The following is a 19754-nucleotide window of genomic DNA, read 5'->3' on the forward strand; positions in this document are numbered from 1 at the left end:
CCTGCTTAAAACAGGAGAAACCTGAAGCCTTTATTTATTTATTTTTAAAGATTTTATTTATTTACTTCAGAGAGAGAGAGGGAGAGCACGAGCAGGGGAGGGGAGGCAGAGGGAGAAACAGACTCCCCACTGAGCAGGGAGCCTGATGAGGGACTCTGGGATCATGACCTGAGCAGAAGGCAGACGCTTAACTGACTGAGCCACCCAGGTGCCCCAACCTGAAGACTTTAAATCCTTACGGGAAAGAGCTAAGCAGAGTGGGAGGAATTACTTGCAGAGGCATGAGCCGGACTCCCTGATGATAGGGCTCGGTCCCTGAGGAGGCACGAAGGGGCACCAGCAAGAGCATAGGCAAAGCCATTACCTTGGAGAGGGGAAGGTAATCGCTCTTTCCTTTCCTGTCAGCAGGGACTGCATCTAACTCACCGACCCATCTTTAGCTCCTCGCACAGTGTCTGACACATAGAAGTTATCAATGAATGTCAGATAAATGGATAAATGCGTGACTTAAAGAGAATGAATGATACAGGAAAAGAGATCAGGACGATCAAGTTGCAGATTATTCTTAGGTTATGGGCTAGGAGGTGACTCATTCTCACAAGCTTTTCTCTCTTTTCTTGGTGACACAGAATGGAAAATCATGGACTAAGCCTGATGAGACAGTGGCGGAGGGAGGGGCCATGAGCAGAGGCAGGACAGTTCAATGTGGGAAGTGGGAGGGGTAGATGCCAGGTGGGATGATGACAGGAAGAAGTCCCATTCATGCTTAGAAACTAGGAGCTGGTGTGGTAGTCAGTGACAGGCAATCTGAATTTCTTAGTGACATCTAAACACTTTGCAGTGGGCCTGTTCTGGGAATCATTCCCAATAAACATCTTAAGCAAATTAGGAAAATCCATCCCTTTGTTTTAGCAACAAAAGGCACTAATCCTGGAGGTCTTTAGGTGTGTGATGCCCTATTTAGATGAGCCATTTCATTACCCTCAAGGTTGTTTCCTTTTCTGTTACAAAGAATGACACCCCCACAACCAGTACAATTTATACTTAGCACTTCATTCCCTTTCATTGAGGCAAGGATCTTACGATAAAGATAAATACAAATTGACGCATTACCAAGGGCAGAGATTTCTACATTTGCCACAAAGCTCCATCTAGAGCCCTGCTTCCAAATTGCTAGCAGCCAGGTGCCTCAATAAATCCCTTACCCAAAAATACTGTGACTAGGACCAGTTCATGGGCTCTGACCCCTTCCTCAGGATCTTGAGCCGGGTCTCTGCTTTATCAGCAGCCTCAGCTGACATGTCTGGGGTTCGCAGTCTTTTGCCTTCCCCTCAAACATCCTGTCTCTTTCCAATTTATCAGTGAAGGACGCTGGGAACATACTTAAAAGCAATTAGCCTTTTGATAAAAGGAACACTACTCCATTTTGCAGACAGTTCTTGACTTTACTTTGCTGCTGACTTTATCTCATAGGGAGAGGGCATTATGAAGTGCAAATACTCTCAATAAACAGGGATGGGCGGAATCGAGGGTGCTTGACCCTTCTCGTGTGGGTGCGAGCACACTGAGGTTCTGTGCCTCACCAAGGCCCTTGTGATACTAAAGGCAAAAGCCAGAGAGGTTCCACATAATAACCCTTTCTCTATCAGTGCACCACATCATACACGATGTTTGTTTATTCCCGAGGGGAGCTCTCCCAACTCAAGGAGTCTGTGCCAGCCACTCAAAATCCAGTGTAGACCCAAACTTCAGATAGGTAGAAAGCTGCCGTTATGGACTATGGCTTTTAAGCTAATGAACGGTTTCTGTTACTGGCTCCTTCCCAACCCGCTCACTTCCTCAGAATAGTTAATTAAGAATGGATATTAAATCACATCAGGTTTATTGTACCCATCCTAAACATGTTTTGATATAGACAATTATCCATGCATATATCACAGGTAGAAAATGCAGTCTTGGATTTATTTTTTTTAATCATGAACATTGAGGTACTGAAAGAAAACTCATGTTCCCATAATGCCCAGTTAGTCAAAAGACAGAGAATTCTGGGCTGTGACAATGTGAATTATCTTCTCAAATAATTCTTAATGGTCAGTAAGACGTTCTTGATAATGTTGAAGGAAGGTACTCTGATTTTTGCAAATGGATACATAAATTTAAGTGCACTTTCAGACAGTCCTGCTATCTTTCATAAGGAGTGAAAGTAAAGCTTTTGTAATTAGAATTCTGTTTATTCAAGGTTACCTTTCTGCCTCAGCTAAACTGACCCAATACAATCTCAGTATTAAGGATAGAGTCAAGTTCTTTAGTAATACTGAGGAATGTAAAGAATTCTTTAAAAAACAATAATTTATCACAAAGATGACTTGAATTATGATCATTAGCGATAAAATTCACGAAACCATTTTTCCTTAAAGAGCAGTAGAAACATCTTCATTCAGAAGGAAAACATGTTGGCAAGCTGTTACACGGTCATGCTAGGGAAATGCCGTGCGCGAAAGCCTCGGTGGTGAGCAGTGATTCATTCCCTTGTGTACTGACGAGCCAGTATTTTATACATATGCCATATTTGCAGTCATCAGAAAGATCTGAACATACTCGACCCTAGTAATGTACCGTAAATTTGTCATCAACTTTTATTTTACTCCAAAACCCCTGAGCAATAGACGATGTTCCCTTCAGTCCAGAAGCACATCCCCACACAAATTGGAAACGGAGACAATGTTGCTAACTCCCTGAGAGCATGGAGAGTTTGAAAATTTCCCCCAAGTGATCCTCAAAACTTCTGTATCCCAGTTGGAGTCACTGTCTAAATATTCTAGTTTAGATTCTTTAGTTAATGTTATGCACCAGGTTACTTGTCTGCTCTCGCTCCCACCGATGTAACCCGGGAAAGTGTGTCCCCCCTGCATGGCTGTCAGTCATGTGTCCGGGATTACCGAGCTTGGACTGTGCGCTCAGTATGGTGCTTGGGGGTGTTCGCACAGCGTCACATTTGCACCTAGGCCGTGGGTATAATTTATCCTCTGAGTTTTAAAGATGAGGAGTCTGAGATTAGCAACATTAGCCTCAAGGTCATCCAATCAAGAGATGGTCGAATATGGGATCGAATTCTAGCATCTAATCCAAAGCCTCTGAGAGTAACACTGTGCTCTCCTTCCTCACACACTTGCCCACAGGACTAGTAGCTCAGAGATCAGGTGCAGACCTCAGGCCATACCTGCCTAAGAAAAAGGGCGCTTCTTATATAGGTGACAGTCACATTGATTCATGTGTTCCACAAAATGTGCTGAACACCTGTTTGACTGTGAGACCTCAGGAGTACAGTTGTAAACAAATAAGACAAAAACCCTTGTCCCGTGGAACTTACTTTCTGACGATGGGGGAAACAGTATATAAACATATACACAGTATGTAAATATATACACATAGTGTATCAGATCTGGGAGACAAATGAAGCAGATGAGGAGGATATGAAATGATGAAATAGGAGGGAGACCATTTTAAATAGGGTAGTCAGAGATATAAAAATAAATAGCCCATTTTCAGAGTGCAGTGTTGCTTTGATTCTATATGCAGACACGAGCAAATGTCATTTATAAATCAATGCTTAAAACAACAGGATTTTTCCCTATTGATGGAATGTTAAAACACCAGGCCAGCCTCCATAAATCATTTAGCTTTTATGCACAGTAACTATAGCACTGATACTCTTCAGTTATCTTTCATAAGCTTGTATAACACTTATTCTAAGAAAAGGCATTCTCCATTCTAATTCAGAACCAGAAACCTTTTCCACTGGCGGGGCTGGAGACCTCTAGGTAGATCAGAGATTGAGAGAGGTTTGTGATCAGTGTTCCTTTACCCACACACAGTGCTAGTTCTCTTCATTTTTGTAAGAGGAAACACGACATCTGCCTACTTCCACCTGAGCAACAAGAAAAGTTGCCTTTTTAGGGACAGATAGGACAAGAGGTGGCAGCCAGAGCGGTTCAAGCACAGACGGGGGCAAACTGTCTGGATCAAATCCCAGCTTTGCCACTTGTAAGTGTAGACGGGCTCCCTCGCTGGTGACATGGAGGTCATGGTCGCGCCTTCCTCACGATGCTCTCCTGATACGTAAATGAAACACTCAGAACAGGGTCTAAGGCACAGCAAGTAATGAGTGATTTTTATTGTTAGTTTTAAAATTAGCTTTGCTTTTCTAGCATTTACTATGTTCCAAACATAAGCCCTCGATCACCATCGTCTCATTTATCCACAGAACAACCCTGGGAGATAGGTAAAATTTCTTTCATGACTTCTACTAAAGAGAAAATAGAGACTCAGAAATAGAAATGGGGGGCGCCTGGGTGGTAGGGGCGCCTGGGTGGCACAGCGGTTAAGCGTCTGCCTTCGGCTCTGGGCGTGATCCCGGCGTTATGGGATCGAAGCCCACATCAGGCTCCTCTGCTATGAGCCTGCTTCTTCCTCTCCTACTCCCCCTGCTTGTGTTCCCTCTCTCGCTGGCTGTCTCTATCTCTGTTGAATAAATAAATAATAAAATCTTTTTAAAAAAATTTAAAAAAATAGAAATGGGCCCCAAGTCCAACAGCTGGGGAGTCCGGGAGCCAGGATTCAGGCACAGAGTGGCTGTTGCCGAAGAAGAGTATCTGACGTTGGACAATCAGGAGAGTCTGGTAGCTGAACCAGCGCCTGGCTTGCCCTGGGCCCGCGGGACCTGCTGCCGTCAGTCTGGAACTGCACCCTCTCCAGCGGGCTCCGGGCCTGGGGTCGGCAGCACTCCCGAATCCAGCATCCGGGGGAGCGCACATCTTCTGGGAAAGTGGCTCCTAGGATTATTTCAAGTACTGTATCAGTATGATATTTTTTTTAGATGACATTTATTTAGAGCGGTAATGCTCATGATAATTCTGTCCTAAGAGAAATCAAATTTTTGATCAACACTTTGGTCCCCAAGCTGAGATCCAGCATTATTTGGTCTGTATTTCTCATAGGATCTGTTGATAATTGGGTGAATAATTTGAGAAAATTAGCCGTAAATCACAATAGTGGTTCAATACAGGTTACATGCCATTTATCTGCTTTCCCAGAAGTATTGGACTATTCCAGGGGCAAACTAGGGTCATGGGCCAAATCCAGCTCTGCAGCTTGTTTTTCTAAATAACGGGCACAGCCACACCTATGAAATCTTGTGTCGTTCGCGGCTGCTCTCACGTTACAGCGGCAGAGTTATGACAGAGACCATAGGGCCCATAAAGGCTAAAATATTTACTGTCTGGCTCCTTATAATTAAGGTTTGCTGACCCTTGAACTATTCCTATTTAAAATGTTATTTGTGAAAATATTACATACTTAGTACAGGTCCATGATAGGTGATCAAGAAATAAATTATAAATAGATATTAAACAAATATTACCAAAACAAGAATTACCAAAAAATTACCCAAAACAAGACAGTTCAAGCTTATCCTGAGCAGCCTAAATTAGCAGCTTGTGTACCCCTCCCATCATCGTGATTCTATATCCCCTGCAGAAAATGCTTTGCCAGTTATATGGGAGAATCCTTGATTTCAATGGGCTCTAAAAGTACACATTTAAGGTGCAGAGTGGCATCCAGAGAAACAGGTTTCTACAGCTTCATGAGGGACAGAGAAACCACAGATGACTAGATATGGCAGCAGACAGAGAAGCCAGTACAAGACTCATTGTCAAGCCAGGTTTGTATCATTTGAAGGCAAACCCTGCTTTGGTATATATGAATACAGTATCTGTCAACATCAGTAATGGGAAATGACCTCAGCATAAATCACATTGACTTAGCTTCTCTTTAGTTGTTCATATTTCCTAAGTTCTTCGTAACATTATATCCAACAATTGTTTATTTCCACAGAATAACAGGCTGTTCCCTGAAAATTTTCTTCACCATAATTCCAGTCTGATCTATCATGCCTCCTTTTTGAGACTGAATCGTTACACATTGATTTTAATTGTTAACTTCAAGCATTTTTTTTAATGCCAAACCTTGATTCACGGGCTAGAGATAAAAATATGCAGTACACCCTATTCTTGCCATCAAGATCTTATATATCAGAAAAGAATTCAGACCCCAAATAATAATGACATTTGTGATTAGGACTGGAAGTACCAAACAACCACATGGAACTCCATGGAAGAAGCAATACTTTAGAGTAGCATTGGTGACTTGTTCGTTCATTCATTCATTCATTTCTCGAGTATTTTTGGCACCTACTAGGAAGGAGAGCCTCGTATTTCTCCTTGTGTGTAGCATAGGTAGAAGCCATCATTCTAGAGACGAAAAAGAGACAAGAAACAAACAAACAAATGAAGCAACAGGATCCTCTCAGAATGGGGCTGTTAGTATACGGAAATAAGCAGCGAGATAAGAGAGAAAGCAAGCTGGGAAAAGGTTCATACCTGCCACTCTCTCTAGAAAGTTAATATTCTCTTCTCTGGATCTCTTCCTCTTCATCTATAAAATGAAAAGAATATGTACTTCATAAATATTGCAATGATTAAATAATTCAATAAAGTCCCTGGTATTACGTTTAAGATCCACTGAGTTCAGCGAGGAATTATTATTGTGGTGGTGTTGGCGGTTGTCACAGTCTCCCTACCAGTTAGTTAAATCCTCCACAGTTTCCCAGAGGTGGTTAAATTGATGTGCTGTTTATGGAAGCCCATACTCTGTGCAGATGCTTTACATAAATTACATCATGTATTCTTTACACTTACTCCTATTCCACAGATGAGTGTACTGAGGCTTACAGGCATGAGATATCTTGCCCAATTTTATACAGTTAGGGGCAGAACTAGAATTAGAATCCAACCTGTTCCCTCAACCACTATACTAATACCATCTGGACAATACCATTGAAAAGAAACTCTAATGACTTAATAATCTGTGGTAAGAGCTTGGACTTCATAGCACAGGCCCAACATGCTGTGGTTTGTATCATACACCTTGTAGACTCATGTAGGTTTTTAATCAAACCGGTAAAAGCAGATACATGCAAAGTAGCTCCCGGGTGAACAAAGGGTGGATAAAGCTAGCACCCCTTACCAAGGAGGCAGATTTCAAGACAGGATGAGGAATAAAACAGCACCTCATATTAGACTGGTGTTGTATGTGTTTCAATGTGTTTTCACGTCCTCCTTGGAATTAATCCTCAAAGATATTATATTCACATATTAACTGAGACATCAAGACTCAGAAAGCTTTGAGGGGTAAATGATTGGCAAAGCTGACCTATCAAACCAAGTCTTCTGATTCTGAGTCCCATGGTTAGCCATCAGAGAGCTAAAAATCAGTGAAAAGTGCTGAGTTTATGACTTGCTGAAGGAAAGAAACTTATTTCCCCCACTTGGCTGTTGCAGTGAGTTCTTTAGGGACAGCTAGAAAATTTGCTCTGTAACTCCAGCTAGGCCCAAGCATGGTGCAGGTGGTCTCTCCTGGGGTAGACACAGATAGAGAAGTTGCTGGCTGCCTTCCAGGTACTTTTAGCCTCATGATAAGGCACTTTGTCCAAGATCTTTAGGAGCAAGACCACTAAATGCCCACTAAAACTTTGGCAGACCTGAGAGCTTTACTTCTATTTAGAGATAACCTCTCTTCCCCTCCATCGTTCACATTTTACAATTTAAAATACTCTCATTGATTTCTCATTGCCTGCTGGGTGAGCTGAGGGATTGTGTGTCTGGATCATTGTCTACAGTGTTACCCTCACCAGGCTGTAGGGCCAGAGAAGCACAGGGGAGAGATCGGGAAATATCTCCCTCAGAAAGGATCGATACTTAGTAGAAGTGTGAGAGCCAGCAACTGGATGCCCAGCTCACAGCCAGCCAAGGTGCCTCATTCAGAATTTCTAAGGTCTGGTTCCAAAGAGAAAAATGATCAGAAGTAAACACATTCTAGAGAGCAAAGGTAAGAAAACCCAGGCAAGGTGGTAGGACAGGCTTTTCCGCATGCTTAGTCATTCACTGGTAATTTACCTGGAAGAGAACATTTAGAAAAGGCTTGAGTAGCACACTCAACCCACAGCAGAGGCACCAGGGCATCGTTCCAGGACGGCTCATGAAAGAATTTAGAATGACATTTTATTTTCTTCAATTGAGATGTTATTATAATTTGAATCCCAATTCTGCCAGCTGAGTTTTCTCCTTCCCAGCATGTTTCCAAACATCAGCCTCCTGTGAACAAGAAAACATCAAAGCAACAGGAGGGGAGCCAGCCTTTCATATCCCACAACTATCAGACTGTAACCAATCCCGAAACCTCCGCACTGCAATAGTTGCTAGTGTTGTGGGAAATTTTGTAGCAAATCCTCAAGTCTAGCTGCAAACTTTACCTGGCCCGGGGGTGTTTTCCGCTGTTAACAGGAGAGCCCACAAAATGGAAACATTAAAAAAAACATGTTCCTTCAGAACTTAGTGGAGGAAGTAGGATAGCTTCGGTGGGTGCTGAGGCATAACCTTTGGGTGGAACTAGGAATTCATTTTTCATTCTCCCTATTCCACTCCGACAGTCTTCACCACTTCCAAACTCTCAACCCACCTTTGTTTTTTGGTTTCGCAATCTTAAAAAAAAATTTTTTTTGACCCCAAATTCAAGGTATTGTAGTGAAGAGAAGAGGGAGACTTTTCCGTGAAATACACATGCCGGGAGAGTGTGGCTTTCATTCATCAGCATGGGACTTTCTCGGCATCAGTCTTGTCCTCTGTAAAATGCAGATAAAGTAGGGCTGATAGGGAGAAAATGCCAAGCGCACTGCCCAGCACACAGGAGGCATTGCATGTATCTGAACGCACTCACTCCCTCTCATCTGCTCCTTCCTGCCACTAGATTACAATGCCTTCCATTTTCATCCCGTTTTCCTCATTGTTCTTCTTCTTCTTTTTTTTTTTTTGCTTGTTCATTTGTTTTGTTATTTATTTATTTTTTATAATATTTTTTATTATATTATGTTAGTCACCATACAGTACATCCCTGGTTTTTTATGTAAATTTCGATGATTCATTAGTTGCGTGTAACACCCAGTGCACCATGCAATACGTGCCCTCCTTACTACCCATCACCAGTATATCCCATTCCCCTACCCCCCTCCCCTCTGAAACCCTCAGTTTGTTTCTCATTCTAGACTGAAACATGTTAGGAAATACTGCACAGTCGTCCTCTCACACAGACTCAGAGAATCTCAGAAAGTGAGGCTCACAGCCACTCAGGCTCTCTCTCACCCTGCGAGGTTCCGGTATAATTAAGCCCTGAACTCTAGTTCCGCGAGCCAGCGTAGCTCAGTGTCCCATCACGTTTTCCACTCCTTGTGTGTTTGTACCTCCTTCTAACTTTGCTCTTGAAGGAAAGTGTGGGTTTTGAGGGTTCATCCACATCAGACTTGGGTGCAGAGCTCTCTCTGTTTCCCATAAGTGTCCTCACACTTGGTGTTTGGTGATGCTTAGGAAAGCATCTGGGGGTGTCACGGAGGACGGGTCACATGGTGTTCTATATGGAAACACGTCCTTCTGCAACTCCACCTCTCAGCTGTGCTCATGAGTCTTACCAAGGGCAGTGCCAGCTCGTGACCGCCCAGGCACATACAGCCCACCCTCGGAAATAGAGCCCAATTTCCTGTCCCCACAAATGTCTCGCTCAGAAAACTGCTCTCCCAGCACCTCTACAATTGTGGAGACATTTTTTTTTGACAATTTCACTGGATGCATCACTCTTACAAATTTATACTTAAAAATCTTGTATCACCATTTATTTCCTTAATCCCTCCTTTTCCCTTAACCCCTACTTCTTCCTCAAATGTCTCCAAATACAACCAAAATTTCCCTATTGTGAATCTCTGCTACTATTTTCATGGACACTTTTAATCAGAATGGAGTCCAGAAAATACTCTGTAATTCTAGCCAGAATAGCTCTAAGTTCTTAATGGCATATTTAGATATAGTACTTGACAGGTGGAGTCAAGAACCCATGTATTAGCATCCCTGGGTGGCTTCTTGCCAAGAAATCTATACATAATCCACAAGGCAGGATTTGACAGTCCATGATCTCCCCACCATGAATCACCACTCAGAACTTATTCACTTTTATTTTACTTTAACTGACTTTGAGTTGATTCCAAGCCCTTTGGTGGCCCCATTATTCAATTTTTAAACCCCACCAATGATCTCACTCCATAGTATGAAGCACCCCACATTGATTATAACTGTCTTTTAAAAACTGCATTGCCAGACTCTAAGTCAAAACAAAGAAGAACCCAGCTGGAAGAGGAAAATCCCAGAGCTCCCAATCAGTGTAGAAGCTTACCTAAATTCAGATTCATATAATTGTCTCCTCAAGTTTATTCTTCAACCAGCTCAATTAATGTAACAAAATGCAAAGGGTCATTGATCACTTTGCTGAAGGCCATCCGAGAGCAAAATATTCCCAGTAACAGAACACTTTGTTAAAATACAGCAGTGCAGGAGAACATGGACAGGATCCAAACACAGAATGTATTGTTACTCTTCAAAGAACGGCATTAGAATATTAAAGCTAACTGTTTTGTATTCATTAACCAAGAGAATGTTTCCAGAAGGAAGTGCACTTTAGAAATTGGGAATATTCCGGGCAGAAATACAAGAACTAGAACACTTTGCTAATTTAAAGAGTCCTAAACCTACACATAGCTCCACAATTATATTTTAACATTTGTGAAAAATAAATATTTATTCCACAGTAATTCAGATGTTCACTGAGCACTTATTATGTGGCAGGCATGGTTACTAAGGACTTCTCCCAACCATTTGTGTACTAGAGAGCCAATAAGAGTTTGTTGTTGATTTACTCTGGTCATGAAGCCAAAAACAGAACTTTGGTGTTATACAATGTGGGATCCAAAACAAGTAAAGAGCCTATGATCCACAAATTAAAGTTACCTGCTATTGGCGCTCTTGAAGATTATTCATTATAAAGTTGGTAAATAGTCTTCCAACACCGGTTATCGATACGGCTGTCATCTCCTGTTACATGGCTTTGCCTTTTTAGTTTTAAGAAAGATTTTGCACAGTATTTAAGATTGCCCTGCAATCTTTATATTCTGCCACTGAATTTCCACCAAATGTTTGAGTGGACCCTGCCTGGTACCTGTTATTAAATACTTTTTATTTCGGCATTCCTTTGAAAACTTCTATAGATTCAGTCTTTAAATTGACAATGCGCCTAAAAGAAGAATCAGTTATTTGCTTTCTTCTCCAGGTGATGCAGCAATACATCTCAATGACTCAAGTTCTTCAACAATATTGCAGTTATAATAAACTTGAAAAGGGAAAACAATAAAAGGTTAGGAAGCCAGGGTTCTGGGTCTAGAGAGGCACCATGTCCTTAATTAGCTACAGGAAGTTAAAATGAATTCTAGTAATTTCTTCAGCACTTCAGGAACCTGCATCATCCCTGTGAACACAGCAGTTAAGATGATTACCGACAATCACTGTTATCAGGAGGTGAACATATTCCTGTAGTTCATCAGCACCTTGAGGGAGACGTGCGCTCCAGGTACTATTTCCCTTTGCCTGGCCTTACAATCCCCGAATAACAAAATCCAGTTATGTGAAAATGATCACAAGCATGTCTGAATATTGTGTTACCATGAGTAACATAGAAGTTAGATTTTCTTAGAATGTTGGAACTGGAGAGACTTTTGGGAGAAATATAGATCATACATTTACTGATGCTGGAAAATGAGGTTCAGACGAAAGTCATGTGATCTGCCCAATGTCTTCAGAGTCAGAGAGGGATTGTGAAACCAAGGTGCTACACACCAATTCCACCTCTTTCTTCCATGCCCACTGGACTTTGTCCTTCACTGACATACAGCAGTATGTCGTGGCCTTTCTCTCCCAAGGAAGAATGTCTAGATGATAGCAAGACCCACGACCACACACAGAATCTTTTCTCAATCATACATAAAATCAAAAGTCAGAATTGTTTTCTGAATCAACACAGGAATTCCAACTAAGTCTTCCAGAGAACTGAGGTATCAATCAACTCCTATGACTTCCTGGAGAGACTAATAAACCAATCTCTGACAATTAATCAAAATGTCCCCAAATCCCATGTAACCAGATCCTCACAAATGACATGCTACTAATTGGACTGTGACCCCAGAAATAGAAGTTCCCATTTTAGTTTTGATTCCATTTTATTACTTTTGCATTTAAAATTTTATTGTTTATTTTTTTTCCCTAGGAAATAAATTGGTGTGAAGGATCCCTATCTGCCTTGTTATGACAACTTTCTTCTCCCTAATCAGTACTTTCTAAATGTAGCACTCTGATTCGGGGCAAAAAAACACACGTAATCCCAGGACTACCGATGATTCCTGCCAACAATATTAGCCTTTCCAAGTTTTTCATAAACATTTACAACAATTAGAAGTGTTTGACTCAGTATATATGTTGATTTCTGTAATTATCTAGAAAGAAAACTAGCTGTAGTGTCAAAAGACCTTAATCCCATAACTAGCTTTGCTGCTTATTTGTACATATGACATGTATGACCTTGTTTCTCTGCTTCTCTGAGCTCAGTTTCCATCCCTCATCAATGAAATGGGAACAATCACACCTGTCGTACAGATTCATAGGGAGATAAGTGCAAAATGGCTTGATGACAACAAAAGTACTTTGTTAACACCAAGGAATTAAACAATTAGCTGCTATTAGGACTCCATTCAAGATTCAGGGTATTGACAAGAAAGGTGAAATTTTCTCCTGCATTATCTTGGTATCTTAGATCAAGTGTGGATAAGAAAAAGGGGAACATATTGAAAAAGTGGTTTTGTGTATACGACTGAGAAGAGCCCAACCTTACCACTTGTGTACTCCATGCTATTCCCTATTCAAGAACACAGTTTTTCCAATTCTCTTTCTTTCTCTCTCTCCTGGGTCACAAATTTCTCCTCTCTGTGGAATTGCTCCCCAAGCAAACAAAGATATAATATCTTCCATTTTTGAAAAAAATAAATGGACTCTGCAGCTCCCTCTTGCAACTCGTCTGTTTTACCAGTCTCTCTTCTAGCAAAACTCTTCAAAAAACGTTTATAGTCACTACTACTTATCCCACCTTCTCTTGAACCCACTCCAAACAGGCTAGCCTGACAAATGAAAGTTTTTATTAATATAAATAAATAATGAATTTCTCCAAAAATACCCATTTCCTCTCGTGCTTTTCTGTCTTGCAGTTGTTCTCCAATTTTCAAAAGCAGCCTAAGACTACGTCCCAACTGTTTTAGATTAATCTTTATTCTATATCTTTTTTGAGTCCTAATGTATCTGTCATATCAACTAGTATTTTTCACTAGGTATTATATTAATAATTATCTCTTGGAATTGCTTCAATTATTAAATGTTTAATATTCCTGAATGAGTTATAACTTAAAAAGCAATATAGAACCCAGCGGCTCCATTCCCAAGTATACACCCGAGGAAAATAAAAACATACATGTACATAAAAACTTGTTTACGAATGTTCATAGAAGTATTATTCATTACAGACAAAAAGTGCAAACCACCCTCGTGGATGGGTAAATAAAATGTGGCATATACATAGGGTGGAATATTATTCAGCAATAAAAAGAAGTGAAGAACTGATACATACCCCAATACGGATGAAACTTCAAACGTTATGCTAAGTGACAGAAGCCAGTCATACCACAAAAAATTAAGCCTGTTCGTATAAGATGTTCAGAATAGGCATATCTATGGGCCCGTAAATACTTTAGCAGCTGCCTACAGCAACCTAGGCCTGGGGAAGGTGGGAGTGACTTCTAATGGGAATGGGGTTTCTTTTCAGGATGACGAAGATGTTCTAAAATTAAAGTGTGGTAATGGTTGCACAACTCTGGGAATATACTAAAAACTCTTAAATTATACACTCGAAGTGGGTGAATTTAATTATATGTATATTATATCTCAATAAAGCAATGTATGAGGTTAACATTAGTCATAAGTCAAGTTGATAACATGTAGTCTTGATACATTGTGTTGAGAATGGCAGTTCACCTCTGTGGCCTTCCTCCCCCAAATCTATAACTTCATTCTAAGCATGAGAAAAATAGCAGCCAAGGTCAGCTTGAGGGATAGTCCATAAAAGACCTAAATGGTACTCCTCAAAACCATCGAGGCCATTAAAATTATGGAAAGTTAGAGAAACTGTCACTTCCCAGAGGAACCTAAGGAAATGTGATGACTAAATATAACACAGTATCCTGGATAAGATCCTGGAACAGAAAAAGTGCACCAGGAAAAAAACTAATGAAATTTGAATGAAGTATGAAGTTAACTAACTCCATAGAAAAAGCATCATTATCGGTTTGTTAATTGTGACAAATGCACCACACCAATATGAGGTGTTAGTAATAGGGGGACTTCAGTGTGAAGTATCTGGAAACTCTATATTATGTTTGCAACTTTTCCATAAATCTAACCCTTTTTAAAAAAGCAATATACAAACATTAGTTAATAGTTTTAGAACTTGTAGTAAAAGTCGTAGTACTAGTAATAGGGATAGTAGTTAGTAATACAAGGATCCTTAGCAGGCTGAAATAGAGAACTTAATTCACCTGGTTTTTCACATGCAGCACATACACGCCAAGCTGAACTAGTGCCCCCGAAGGAACCATAATCTCAACTTTCACAATCAGAAGATAGAAATCTGTCCAGTGCACATTAAAAAAAAAAAAAAGGAAGAAAACAAATCCCTAGTAGGGTCTTTATCTAGAGGTTTTATAATGATTACAAAATGATGTGTTTAGAAGGACTGAATCCGAACTCTTATAAGAGCTATACGCCACTCTTCCACATAATTAAATATAATGAAGAGTAAAATATGTATAGTAAGGCTTGATTTAAGATAACCCTCGTGAGAAAGATAACCCTTCACCGTAGTGGTCAAGGACAGAGGCCCTTGCTTAGCTCCTCCTGTTCCCGTCCTGCTCTTCTCCTCGACCATCTCTGTATGCAATCTCTGTCCCTCAACACTATTTTTTAATCAATTGATTAAATTTAATCAATTTAATCAGCCTCATTTCTTGTCCTCACTATGCTGTGCAAAAGTGGCTGCCTACCTCCTTATTACTAAAATGGCTTCATGGAGCTGACGTTTTCAGAACTCAACACTGTATCTCCTTTGACAGCTGCATCTCTCCTTCTGTCCTAGCAATGGAAGGCCAAGCATCACCTCATCAGATAAAAATGATGACTTTGGTAATGGCCTCCACAAGCTTCCTAGAGAAAGAGATAGAGCTCCACCTATTCACACGATCTACAATTGGAACTTGCATACTAAATTTTTTTAAAGATTTATTTATTTACTTGAGAGAGAGAGAGAGAGCACAAGCAAGAGGGGCAGAGGGAGAGAGAATCTGAAGCCAACTCAGTGCGCAGCACAGAGCCCAACATGGGGCTCCATCTCATGACCCTGAGATCAGACCCAGGCTGAAACCAAGAGTTGGCCGCTCAATGGACTGCACCACCCAGGCACCCCAGAACTTGCATACTAAATTACTTCTGGTCCCCATGACAGGCCTCACTATCTCATGCCTCCAGACTGCCACACACAGCCAGTCTCTGCAGGAACACTTTTCCTGCCTCTCTTTACCTCCAGATTTTGGCTTAGACGTCACTGAGACCAGAAAGCCCTCACGAACCACACCTTGACCTCAAGTCCAGATCAGGTGCTCTCATAGAATCAAATGTTTCTCTGTCTTTGGATTCATCGCAATGTATTATAACCACCCATCAGGTTATAAGATACATGAAGCCATTGGCAATGTCTCTCTGGATCGTTGTCGAATCCTCAAGAGCCAGGACACTGACTGTACGTAGGAGGGATGCAAATGAATCTCTTCAATGAATGGATAAATTCCTTCCCAATCAAAATATATTATAAGATCATTTTCCCCTGAAGATTGTGTCATACTGTTTCTCAGGGAACTTTACATCCTGTACAGAGGCTTGTAAAGAAGCCATCTTTCATCTCATCACATATCTGAGGCAAAATTGTCAATGCTTAAAAACAATGGCCCAGAGATATTTTCAGATTTGCATCTTTGTCACTTTATTTGGGATAAGGAATAGCAACAGAACTAAAACTTCAACAACAGTGTATGACAGATGATCTCTAGAACATTATTTTTCTAGGTACTTGCTTCTATATTGGATAAGAGCTATTAAAATCCAACCTATGGGGGGCGCCTGGGTGGCTCAGTTGTTAAGCATCTGACTTTAGCTCAGGTCATGATCCCAGGGTCCGGGGATCGAGCCCTGCATTGGGCTTTCTGCACAGTGGGAAGCCTGCTTCTCCCTCTCCCTCTGCCCCTGCTTGTGTTCCCTCTCTTGCTGTCTCTCTCTTTGTGTCAAATAAATAAATAAAATCTTAAAAAAAAAATCCAAGCTATGGATACACTAAAAACTTGTAAATATTTCAGAAAGTCATTAAACTCAATCAAAGATATTGGGAATTAGCTAAAAATAATTATGAGTGGGATTAAATGTATTCTGTATTATCCCATTGGAGATGTATTTTCCACTTGATCAATTTTAGAAACATCATTATATTTGCTTTACTCCATACTTCCTTAAATTTTTAAAAGTATATTTATTTCAACAAAAAGTTGCAATGTATTAAGGACTCATTTTATTAATTAACGAATCTTCTCTTAAAAGAGATTTTGTAATGTTAAAAAATAAAATGTTTGCAAAAATCCTCTAACAAAATTTTGGAGTATTAAAATCTAGAAAAGGTTCATGGCTACATATATTGAAATAGTTTTTTCCATGCCTAAATTTATTCAACATTGCCTGGGGGCTATCTTATGTCACACACTATACTAAATCCCTGAGGACAAAGAAGTTAATAAATTTACCCATCCCCTGAAGAAGCTTACCATGTATTAGAGAGATGGACAAATATAGATCATTGCAATAACAAGTTTTGGTAGTGATGTCAAAGTTTGCCTGGGGGGGCTGTGGAAGTACAAGGCAGAGATATTAACCTTGAAACATGTGGCTTTTCTTAAAGACAATGCTTCCTCACTGACATTAAGTGAAAAGAGGTAGGTAGATATTAAGTGTGGGTTCAATGCTTCACCTGATAATTGTAGAGAAAAACACAAAGACAGATGAAATTCAAACTTTAAGTTTGGAAATTTAGCAGCAATACATATGTTGGATTTATGCTTAGAAGAAGTTAAATGTTTAAGTGACCACAACGGGGATAACACAGTAGAAACTGGAACTGCAAAAGACTTTCATAGAGAGAAAGAGCAAAGGATAAAGGAAAGAGCGTGGGCTTTGGCTTACGTAGCTTCGGTTGAATCACAGCTTTGTCACTTACTACTCATGTGTCTTTCGACAAATCACATACATTCTGTAAACCCCAGTTTCCCCATTTGCAAAATAGAGCGAATCCTAGCTTACACATGGAGTTATTATAAGCATTAAATAAAGATAATGTTTACATATCTTCGTGACAAACCATCATGAAGAACTCAAATGTGATGGTAGCAATCTCATTGTGTAGCAAGCAGAGCTTCAAATATAGGGTGCTTTGTCCTTGGCAAGGGGTGGGAGGATGTTGGCAGGGGCGAAGCAGTGACCTGATGTCAGAGAACCCGGAGCACTAGACAGGAGACAAAGGCAGGTATGTGAGTGAGGATGATGATAACATGGTAATTACTCTAGCTCCTTCCAAACTCAGAATATTTATCATGAATTAAGTCTTTGATTTCCTAGGACCAATTAAAGTATTTACTCATTATCTTAAAAGTCTGCTCAGAAAAAAAAATTGGCTTTAGCTAACCTCTTGACTGAGTAAATCCTTCTTATCTCTGAAAGAAGTCAGAATCTCTGGAACAATATTTTACCTGGTATTATATGAACTGATGTGAAAACTATACCTTCTCACAGAGAACAACTTCTCTATCCCCAGTGAGCAAAATATGAAGTGTAACTGCCCTCCATGCACTGAGTCTGAAAAGAAGCTCAGGCAACAGTGAGTGAGGCAGAACAGGGGACTTGGGGCACATTCTTGGAGGGCAGGGAGAGCTTCAGGAAAGTGATAAAACGGCCCTAGAAGGGAGGGAAACAGTAACTTGAGAGTAGGTGGATAGTTCATACGTGGCACTGCAAGGAAGAAGTAGGAGTTGTTCAAAAAGAGAGAGTAATGGTTAAAAAAAAATAAAAATAAAAAAGGAAAAAGGCTACTTTGCCCACAGACGAAAAGTCTTACAGCAAGTATTTGGAGAGCCAAGGGGAGAAGCAATTACTATAGCTCCAGGAAGAATCACAAGAGAGTAGCATTACTCCCACCATGCAGGATGCAGGGGACTTCCTATGGAGGTGGAGAAGACACGGCTAAGAGTAAGACAGAGCCCAGGATCAGGAGACTAAAAGTGCTAGGGAGAAAAGGGAGGTTTTCCAACAAGGGAGATCAAGACAGATTCTATTGCCAGGATTAGGTACAAGGTTGGGCGATTAATTTATAGTAGATCCTGATGACAGAGTACGTGTCTAGACATAGAATTTTTATTTCTACACTAATGACCTTTAAAAAGCCCTCTCTCAAAACAGGATCCCCCCCTCAATGCCAGAACAAGCTAGAGGCTGCTAGTACTATCTTCAGGAAAACAGCTGGAAGGTCAAAAGGATGAGGGGGGGAGAATCTGTTCCTTCCATTTTTGGGTAGTTTTCAAGTTCAGAACATCTAGAAAGTCTGGGCCAAGGAAGCTGAAATTTCTCAAAATCTGTGAGACGAAAGGTAACTGAAAATTTACTTATTTATTTATTTATTTATTTTTATTTTTAAGTAATCTCTACACCCAACATGGGGCTTGCACTTATGACCCCAAGACCAAGAGTCACATGCTCCCCTGACCGAGCCAGCCAGGCTCTCCTGAAAACTTATTTTAAAATGTATAAAGTGTTGCTTTTGAAGAAAAGCAATCCATGATTATCTTCCCTACCTTAAGATAACCACTGCTACAATTTTAGTACGTCCTTCATAGAACTGAAACATTACGGTCTCTTTATATTGTCATTAATCAAAGGGTAATATTTCCATAGTGCTTTTGAGTTTCAAAGCCCTTATCATGTTCATTATTTTTAAATTTTATTTTCTCAATATCTCTATGAAGTAAATGAACAGTATGATCAGGCATATTTTCAGACGTAGAAAAGGAAGTACAGGTGAATGACTTCATTAAGGTCCTAAAACCACTTAACATGGACAAAACCAAATGATTGAACTCTGAGCCCAGGTCAATCTCCAGAATCTGCTAAATGACGCTCTTGGCTAATCTTGTCCCTGGGCAATCTGGGATATTAACCTCCTCCTACCCATTGTCCTAGCTCCTGTGCATTGCTTGTTCCTAGGAGGAAGGTCAGCTCTATGTAAAATTTCAAAGTTTGTTTTCTCTGTCCTGCATCTCCCTTAACCCTGAAGGAAAGCTGCCCAGTGGGAAGGGCAAGGCTTTGGGTCCGGGCTGACTTGGATCCCAACCCCGACACTAAGGCTCCACCACTTCCGTCGAAGTATTTACCAGCACCTACACTTCATTTTCTAATTTGAAAACTGGAAGATGCAATACCTATTTTGGAGGATTTTTGGCCTCTTAAATGTGATAACGTATGTAAAGCAGCTAGTCTAGTGTCTGGAGCATAGCAGACATTCAATAACCATTGGCTTTTTAAAAA

The 19754-nt window shown here is 40.5% G+C and overlaps 1 protein-coding gene across 2 annotated transcripts in view; it reads left to right on the plus strand.

Moving 5' to 3' along the window:
- The window catches only part of TRHR (thyrotropin releasing hormone receptor), a 40014-nt gene that overhangs the window by 17127 nt on the left and 3133 nt on the right, over positions 1-19754 (plus strand). The window lies entirely within an intron of this gene.

Source organism: Ailuropoda melanoleuca, chromosome 9 (assembly GCF_002007445.2).
Source record: "Ailuropoda melanoleuca isolate Jingjing chromosome 9, ASM200744v2, whole genome shotgun sequence".
NCBI classification, from domain to species: Eukaryota; Metazoa; Chordata; class Mammalia; order Carnivora; family Ursidae; genus Ailuropoda; species Ailuropoda melanoleuca.